This window comes from Cyprinus carpio, chromosome A17 (genome assembly GCF_018340385.1).
Source record: "Cyprinus carpio isolate SPL01 chromosome A17, ASM1834038v1, whole genome shotgun sequence".
Lineage (NCBI taxonomy): Eukaryota > Metazoa > Chordata > Actinopteri > Cypriniformes > Cyprinidae > Cyprinus > Cyprinus carpio.
Window position 1 is genome coordinate 1,787,869 of NC_056588.1, and position 7,479 is coordinate 1,795,347.

A 7,479-nucleotide genomic window follows, 5' to 3' on the forward strand; every position below is an offset into this window, starting at 1 on the left:
GTAAACTATTGTTGTTCATTGATGAGAAGGTGTTTGCAAAACTCAGCATGAAACGGCACTCAAAAGCCATTTTAATTACATAATGTGACCTATTTCCAAAGAAAACGGCCTATTTATGGAGATGGAAGTTATTACATTTCAGTGAAAGATATTGTATAATATTTTAAATATCATATAATACTAATATTTTTAGGAATAACATGCATGGATGAATCTTCAATAATAAGACTAGGAACATGTATTAAGAAAAATAGGGTTAATTTGACTTCGTAATAAATATAACACAAACTGTTACTTAAAATGTATGTGTTTGCTGACAGCAATCAGCACAGAATATCTTGCTGAATTCACACATTTTAAATAAGGCTTTATTATTTGTTGCTCATAATTCATTTAAACAAATAATAAAAGTTGTTTTTGAACAGTTCTTCAATATCAGTTCTGGGGCAATTCTTTTCTGCGAGAGGCTGTAGAACTTGTCAAAGGTGAAGATCTCATGCTCGATTTCATCGTTCTGTTAAAAGACATGAATATGAAACAAGTGTGCTTTAATCAGAAACAAACCAGCTGGAAGGATTGCAATTTATTAGTAACAAATATTTGCAACAAGTGGTTATCTTCCCTACCACACCACTCAAACTACTGCTGCAGTATGTAGTATGTAGTATTGTGTGTGGGGTGGAGAGGAGTGCGTGATAAATAGGTAGTTTGTGTGTAAATGCAGTAACTATTTATGCATTTTCTATTTTATTTAATGTTTTTTTTTTTAATCAGTTTTTATATATAAAAAATATAAATATCTCAAATATTTTTTAAAAACTTTTTATATAAATATATTTTTAAAATTATATATATATAACAGATTTTATTATATTTATACATTTATATTTATACATTTATAATTATCAATTTACATATATATATATATATATATATATATATATAATATATATATATATATATATATATATATATATATATATATATATATATTCTACATATTTAAATTATTTATATAAATAATCTATCCAATTTTTATTTTATTTAAACATAAATTATTTATACATAAAACATAATTATATAAAATATAAAATATTTATGTATAAAATATAAAATGTAAATTTTAAACAAATAATATTTTCCATATTTTATACACAACATGCAGAAAACAGAAGTATTTAGTTCACTGTCATCACTAAAAGCAAACGGAAACAACATTCAGCTTGTGTGGTATACAGTATGTGTACAGTACGTAGCATTACAATTTTATCATTATTAATCTCTCCATCCTGGATCTTCATATATGTGATGATATCTGAGAGAAAGTTAAGTGCTGTTAAAAATTACCTTTCCACCGGGTAAACTAGGGTAAACTAAATACCCTTCTACATTTTGCATAAGCCAAAGGTTTGTGTGATACTGCAGAAAATCAGACACACAGACTGGTTTTAAAGATGGACATGACTCTTTTAAACATGTGAAGTTCCTTCATTAGAGAAGTGTCTGTGTCTCAAACGCTGCAGGATCCATTCCCTTCATTAGATCTATTGTTTTATCATTTCAAACTGAACAAACTACTTCATGTCAAGTTGAAAAGTGAGCTTGTGCATAATTCTTTATATAATCTTCTAAATATATTAAGATATTAAAATATTTTGGAAAGAAGCATCTTCTGTTGATCAAGGCTGCATTTATTTGATCAAAAATACAGTTAAAACAGTAATATTGTGAAATATTATTACAATTTCAAAAAGTGTTTTCTATATAAATATCTGTTAAACAGTAATTTATTTCGGTGATGCGCAGCTGTATTTTAAGCATCATTACTCCAGTCTTCAGTGTCACATGATCTTCAGAAATCATTCTAATATGCTGATTTGCTGCTCAAGAAATATTTCTGATTATTATTATACAGTACGTTGAAAACTGTTGCAATAACATTTCACATGATTATGGTTTTACTATATTTTTGATCAATCGCATGCAGTCTTGGTGAGCACAAGAGATCTTAATTATTCCAAACTTTTGACTGGCACTGTATAAAAGTGTCATTTTTTCATCTAATGCAATGACATTCAGACTTTTTTAAGTGCAACTTAAGTGGCCAAATGCTATTTGCACAATGTATGAATGATAATCACTGTAAAATATATTAATATGTGATCTAGCAATGTGATCTACAAAAGCTCAAGACTTGGAGTCATTAATGTGAATGCTGAAAGTACCTTCTGACGGGTATTTTTCCATTCACACTGGTCAAAAATGACAACTGCATCCAACTGCAGAAAATAAATCAAAACAAGCATTCAACATGAAAGCAAAAAGACACATTTGCATTATTAAATGTTACAGATTAGAAATTTCACACCTCAAAATATCCGCTTTTAAAGTTTAAATAAAGAAAAAAATTAATGTAAGTGCATTGAAATCATATGCAATGCTTCGCCTCATAGATTTTCATTAGAAGTGCATTAATGTAAACATGAATATAGGCCTGCATTTTAATTGCATATGACATTTCTATGCATTTGTGTTTCACAGTTTTAACATAAACCAATCCACTTTCTGTGATGCAAACATAAATGAAACAGGTCACATTTCTGTAATAGTACTACTGTAATAAACCGAGTACATTTCAAATTCACAATAACCAGGTTTATATGTATCCATCATCAATGAATCCAACATATATCATACATTTTATCTAAGGGAATGTTGCTGGCATACTTTAACCATGTTTATACTTTTTTAACTGAATAAATGTAATTATTTTCACATTAAAAGATTTCTGCTGATTCTAAAGAGTTTGAATAAATGCATTTTGGAAATATGATTTAAATAGTTATATAGTTAATACTGTAAGTTATGGCATGATATTTTTTAAAAGCAGAAATCTGACTGGTTTAATTTATGTACGACTGACAAATATGCACATAATAAAGTTCATTAGTTTGTTAATGCTGAAACTGTGTAATCTGAACGGATGGAAATTTCATACGCAATTCAAAGCATTTAGGCCTAAATATTAGTTTTGGATGTCACTTTCGTCTGTGAAACAATACAGCATCTACATTATGCATTTGTGACTTGGATTGCATTTAAAATGTACTATTTTTCACTTCATGCATTTCCTGGGAATCGAACCCATGAGCTTGGAGTTGCATACTCTACTAATTCACAAGGTTAAGATTCATATGGACTACTTTTATGATGTTTTCATGATGCTGATTGCCCTTTTTGGAGCCTGACATACCCTTGACACGGCCTTCTTTAATTGTATGGAAGAAAGCAGCAAATAAGTAAAGATATGTGGGTAAATAATGACAGACGGTTTATTTCTGGGTGAACTAACCCTTGAAAAATGAAGCACTGGGAATGAACCCATTAAATGATTGACACTGAAGGGTTGCATGAATGAACGAGTGGACAAAGTGCTGTAAACATATTGCCATTTTGTAAACATGTTTTGCTCTCTTAGCGTTTTATGAGTGCGCTATTTTTACACAAGATTCCAGAACATAAAGGATGCCCTTCTAATGCCTTCCTAATGCAAACACTCTTTCTTCCCAGAAATCTAATAATGAATCGAGCACATGTTTCAGACAAAACACAGGGTCGAGACCAACACAGGGTCCCGAAGCAGCAGCTGCTTGCTAGTTCAACACAAGTGCACGCATCCCAGAGGTCATGAACAGACCCTCGAGACGAGCCGATAACATCAGCAGTGCTTAAGACACGGCAGCGGTGACAGCAGTGACAGCCGGATGTCAGGAGCTGGAATTAGATGGCCATCCTTCAGCTGAAATCCTTCAGGGAAAGGTTCAATCTTCTGTCAGTTTTTCTATATATATAACCTGACAGATTTTTATTTTATTTATATAGTTATTATTTTTATATTTATATTATATTTTATTAAAATATGTAGAACATTTATATAAAAAAAAAAAAATAGAAAGGTTCAATCTATAAAATAAATCAAAAATCTGTCAGAAGATTATAAATATAAAAACTGACAGAATATTCAGATCCTTATTCGAATTATACCTTTAAATATTATACATTTAGATACACACTTGTATACTATACTTATATGTAATATACTATTATTTTATTATATTCATAATTCTAATCTGTTTTATAAAAAAATACACTATCAAAAATAATATATATACATAATACTTGTATTAGATATAGAATTATTATATTATAATTTAAAAATAAAATATGTATAATAAATCTATATATATATATATATATATATATATATATATATTATATAGACACACCACACACACAACCCAAGTCAAGGTATTTTTTTTTTTTTTTTTTTTTGTTTTTGTTCCACACACACATTTTTTTTGTTATATATATATATATTGATATCTATGTAATATTTTATATAAATTATCTATATATATAGATTATTATTATAAAATATCAATTTGATCTCTGTTATTTTATATAAAATAAAAAATATGATTATCAATGTCTTTATTTTGAAAATAAAAATTGTAAAATTATACAAATATTTTTATTTCCTATTTTTTTTAACAGATTATATATATATATATATATATATATAATACAAATATTTTTATTTCCTAGTTTTTTAACAGATACATATATTGTATTGTATGTATGTATGTATATACATACATATATATATTGACAGTTTGCAACCATCTTGTATTTATAAGTCACTAATTAATGCTCAGCATTTATTCAATTTGTCAGCATTTATAATAAATATTTTACATTGTTTTTATATCTGATAGTGTTGAAGCAGTGACTGAGAGTCTAGGAATAACACAAATCTTTTGTTATAAAACATAAAAATCAGGGGCCGGATTCACAAAAAATTCTTAAGATAAATTCCACGAAGTTCGTAAGAATGTTCATAAGTTCGTAAGAAGTGCAGTTCTTGAAAATTTCTTGAATTGTATCTCAGATATATTCTTAAGTACATCTTAATATTTTTTCTTAAGAAGAAAATAACATCCGTTATCTGAATGAATACATGATGCACTGATAAACTCACACTTTATTGTCTTTTTGCGCTTCCTGGAGATTGCCCTAATAATCTTAATAAGCATGCACCCTATTTTCATTTTTTATTTTTATTATTATAGCCTATTCCAGGCTATATCCCCTCCACAAGTCTGAGATCCGCTAGTGAGCGACGCCTCGTGGTACCATCACAGAGAGGCTCAAAATCACTTTCCAGAACATTCTCGTTCACCGTTCCTGGCTGGTGGAACGATCTTCCCACATCTATCCTGAATGCTGAATCCCTGACCATTTTCAAGCGACAGCTGAAAACTCGTCTCTTTCGAAGCTACTTGACTTCATCGTAAAAAATAAAAAATAAAAAATAAAAAAGTCTTTCCCTTTATTTATTCCTTCTCTTTCTAGCTTGTATTTATTTTAACAATGCCTAAAACTTGGTATTACGAGCACTTCCTGTGTCTGTGTGCTTCTTTAAGAAGAATCGCTTTATGTATTTCCTAATTGTAAGTCGCTTTGGCTAAAAACGTCTACAAAATGACTTAATGTAAATGTATATACAATGATTATTTATATATAATCACTGATAATAGTATATAAAAATTTTGGAATATGATTTGTGTACTATGGTAAATCATGTGTACTATGTACTATGTGTATTTATGATTTACCATAAACACATAACCATAAACACATGTTTTCCGGTTAACAACAAAGTCAATGCAACAGAGAAATATTCATACCTCATCAAATCTGTCAAAATATGCCCCTCCCTGAATGAAATGAGGAACAGCCCGATTGCAGGTTGACCTACAGGACGGAAAATAAAACACAAGCATTAGGTGCAAGAGAGTGTATGAATCTGAGATCAAGCTCAGCGTTTTAATCATCTCAGTCCTGTATGGGAGGTTTATTTACACTATTTTATTAACTTGTCTGTTACATAAATGATTTTCTTCTCAAATTCTGCAGAAAATTCTATAATATGCTTTTTAATGACAATTTTGGGCATCAATGGTGGAAATGTTTAAAAGTTTTGTGCATTAGAAAAAGCTACTTTTTAAAAACATTCGTTGAAATAAAGCGTGTGATAACTAGCCCCGGTTGTTACAGTATGTGGAGTGAGAATATGACGTTTACATTTAACTCGAGACTTAAAACACACACTGATATACGTTTACTCTAATTTATAAGGCTCTGAAACAGTTTTACATAAAAAAGACAAGATTATAAATCCAAAACACTCAGTGATTGAATCAGTTTGTGTTAAATCAGCTGACTGACAGACATTAATATAAACACACGAGAGGAATCCAGCGGATATTTAACAGATGCTGCCTTATTATTACACTTTACTTCATTTTATGGGGTAAAAGTTGAGTTTGTGAGTTGATTTACCCGCAGTTCTGCTGCTCCAGTCAGACTGATTTTCTCAAAAGTTTAAAGCCTGAACATTAAAACATTTCAGATGATTAAACAGCGACACCTGCAGGCCTCCGATAGCTTTACAGCACGACCACAGTGACAAAAACAGTGAACTGAGCTACAAACTCGATCATAATGCACAATGTTTTGCTCTAGTTTTTTTTTTTTTTTTTTTTTTTTTTTTGTATAACCAGTTTTACTACAAATACTGTAGCAAAAGCATGATTCATTTGTGTGTGATGCTGGATAAATTCAGAGCTTTAGACAGAGTTTAGATAGTTTCCATGTACTCATCTAGATCTACTTTGAATAAAGAAAAGAGGTTTAGAACCTGATTTTTCTTAATGTATGTGAAATTTAGCTAGCAGCAAACAAATTAATTAAGTCAGCCTATATTTTCCTATATTCTCTTTGGGTCTTTAAAACAGAAAGAAAGGTCACGAAATGAGATTGGATGAACATTAAAAATCTGACATTGCCAAACAAGTGAATGAATCTTCCTCAAAACAGACAAAAACAGCAACTCTCTTCAATGTCATAAAACAGAGTTACATTTCAATACATATCTGTCTGATGTGTTTTGATAGAATATTTAAAAATACTTCAAAGGGAAAACAATAGAAACCTTATGAAGTCAATCTCAGTAGACCATTGATATAATTGAATTAGAAGTTAGAAATGCCATAAAAGTGTAATATATTTGATTTATTAAGTATTAATCAGCCTAATCAATGCATGACTGTAAAATACTTCTAAAAGCTCACATGCATTTTATTTAACACTGTTTCAGAAAAAAAGAGCAAATGATTAATATTGTCCAAAGCCCAAATTTCACAAGAACAATTTTATTAAAACCAATGCACAACACGAGCACAACTTACATTCAACAGTATTTGTCTTCCAAAGATCATCTTGATATTTGTGATACTAATAACAGAATGTCTTAAATGTCTTTAAATGTCAAATCAGGATCTTTTTTTTTTTTGTCAGCAGAAACAAAAGTTGAAAATAATAAAGTGGCATTCAGTAGCATACAGATTCTGACACGTC

The 7,479-nt window shown here is 29.5% G+C and overlaps 1 long non-coding RNA gene across 1 annotated transcript; it reads right to left on the bottom strand.

Annotated features, from left to right (window-relative positions):
- Positions 1–277: 277 nt before the first annotated feature.
- On the bottom strand, positions 278–5,801 carry LOC122148123. Its single transcript, XR_006162094.1, has 3 exons — positions 5,748–5,801; positions 2,226–2,279; positions 278–514 (listed from the first exon to the last, which is right to left on the bottom strand). It is a non-coding gene; the product is annotated as an uncharacterized LOC122148123 (long non-coding RNA).
- Positions 5,802–7,479: the final 1,678 nt, after the last annotated feature.